This window comes from Aedes albopictus, chromosome 1, assembly GCF_035046485.1.
Source record: "Aedes albopictus strain Foshan chromosome 1, AalbF5, whole genome shotgun sequence".
Lineage (NCBI taxonomy): Eukaryota > Metazoa > Arthropoda > Insecta > Diptera > Culicidae > Aedes > Aedes albopictus.
Window position 1 is genome coordinate 297593131 of NC_085136.1, and position 2578 is coordinate 297595708.

Below are 2578 nucleotides of genomic sequence, written 5' to 3' on the forward strand. Positions count from 1 at the left end.
AGCCAATCAAACCCAGTAGAGCGTTTAAACCGGACAATAAATTCGTGTATTAGAACGTATGTCCGGGAGAATCAAAAATTATGGGACACTAGGGTGTCCGAGATAGAATTTTACCTGAACACGACCCCCCATACAAGTACGGGGTTTTCCCCATACAAAGTACTATTCGGACATGAAATAATTGGTACAGGAGAGGAGCACAGGATGGATAGGGAAACGGACCAGGTGTCCGACGAGGAAAGGTTGCAAAGGAAGAGGGAAATAGATGAACGAATTTGCTCTCTCGTTACAAATAATTTGAAAAAAGCACACGATAAAAACATTAAAACCTATAATCTGCGGTCCAAACAGTTTGCTCCGGTCTACACAGTGGGCCAGAGGGTCTATAAACGAAACTTTCGTCAGTCATCGGCAGCTGATGGTTATAATGCCAAACTCGATGCATTATATGTACCTTGCACCGTCCTTGCAAGGGTGGGTACCAGCTCGTATGAACTGGCCGACGAGTCTGGTAAGCTTCTCGGGATATTTTCGGTTTGTGATTTGAAACCGGAGTCCTAAAATCGAAAATTTGGTCCAATGAGATCTTCAATTCAGTCGTTGTACTGGATAAGATACTCACCATTCACAAAGTCGTCCGGATGCAAAGAATGAATTCACACCTGAAATCAAATCGAATCTGTAGAAGTCAAGGTCAACTCTGTTGTTTACAAATATTTTTGGTTTTGCTTACCCGGCCAATCATCCTTAATCTTCTTCAGCAAACGAATTCTCTCCTCTCAGCTGATCCTACTCGAAAGTCCATAGGCAATCACACCGATAAATGAAACGGAACGGCTGCTACGTGCGCACCAGGGAGATTTCCTTCGCTGGACAGGATTTTGGCCTCAATTTACCGCCGGTTAACACGCGATCTTCGTTATAAAACCGTGAAACATTGACGACAAGCATGCACCGTCGATGATTTTCGCGTCGGTTTGTAAACAAAACAGGTTGATAATTTGACAGTTCTCAATACCCAATGGTGTTGGTCAAAATCGTTTGAATATACTTTTCTTCCTCACGAGATGGAGGGAGGTGTAAGTTTTAAAAACGGCCTAACACAGTATCAAAAAACAAAAAATTATCTTTAATCAAATACAAGTTTGATTATTGCTTAGCTTCTTGAAATATATCGAAAGACTTTTCCTTCATGGAGAGAACGATGGGGTAGTGAAACCCCTTGGTTCCAATAATAATGTGTTGGCTCCACCAACGAATTGCGTAGTCACAATGTCGAAGATTAATCAGTTTTATTTTCCACCCGATAATCGAATAACTTTGTTCACAGCGGTTTGAGCGCGGGCTAACTTCGCCCGCCTTTGGTTCAATCATCTGCCAACAGATGTAGTACTCTAAAAAAGGATTGCCAGATAGGAGTGAGCTACTGTCATACTTCGTTAACACTTCGTTTCCGAAGTGCTCCTTCTTACACTTAAAATACTCAGCTTTCGGCTAGACTAGTTCTTTCTGCTACCGACCATCATTGGGTGATTAGTGCGCGTCGTGTCCCACAAAGTTTAGTAAAAGTACGGCCGAACCGTCTTATTAGAAGTGGTGTAGTTTTCTAATTGGTGTTAATTTGTTCTAGGTTGAAGATAGGGGAAAAGTATATAAACCGATCCAGGCAGAAGTGCAATAGAAAAGAGTTACAGATCAAGAGTGCGTAGAATGAAATTGCAAATCATTAGTAAATATTAACAATGTTGTTAGTTCGATAGGTTAGATTCCCCACGTGTCAACCGAAAGAAAAGCTATTGTTTGATTGTTAACTGTAAGAAAAAGGTAATTGTTATAGTGTATTGTTTGCTCTCAAAGAAGCTTTTGTAAATGTCACCGGGTACAATACTAATGGCTGTGGACAGGTCCTAGTGGGCCTTTTTCTTTCTTATTGTTTTGCGAAAAGCGATCGTTTGTTGTATCCCCAGATCGAGGATCGGATCCTTCCTCATTCAGCGCACTCTCACACCGAAGTCTCCTAAGGTGCAACCCTACAACGTCAAGGTCGAGCAGAGATCTGAAGGAAGAGGTCCGAAAGTGAAGCCCCGCCCGCAACGACCACCATTGCGTAGGGCTCCTCCGATGGGAAGACGTCCCCGATAGCATCGCATAGCTGATACGTCCTATAACCACAACAAGCAAGAAGGACGCTCGCCGAACCCTCGTTCGGCCATTCGGGTATCGCAAACCTGCCGAAGAGTTCCTGGCATACCCGCCGGCAGATAGGAAGCCTCGACGTGTCCGGCAGTCCGCTGGTAGTCCTGAAGCGCCCGGCGACCCGCTGGTAACCCCGAAGTGTCCGGTACTCGCTGGTAGTCCCGAAGTGTCCGGCAGTCCGCTGGTAGTCCTGAAGCGCCCGGCGACCCGCTGGTAACCCCGAAGTGTCCGGTACCCGCTGGTAGTCCCGAAGTGTCCGGCAGTCCGCTGATAGCCCTGAAGCGCCCGGCGACCCGCTGGTAGTCTCGAAGTGTCCGGCAGTCCGCTGGTAGTCCCGAATTGTCCGGCAGTCTGCTGGTAGCCCTGAAGCGCCCGGCGACCC

General features: G+C 46.2%; 1 long non-coding RNA gene across 1 annotated transcript; it reads right to left on the bottom strand.

Moving 5' to 3' along the window:
• Positions 1–449: 449 nt before the first annotated feature.
• On the bottom strand, positions 450–1539 carry LOC109431853 (uncharacterized). The gene is made up of 3 exons (XR_002135293.3): positions 734–1539; positions 623–662; positions 450–557 (listed from the first exon to the last, which is right to left on the bottom strand). It is a non-coding gene; the product is annotated as an uncharacterized LOC109431853 (long non-coding RNA).
• Positions 1540–2578: the final 1039 nt, after the last annotated feature.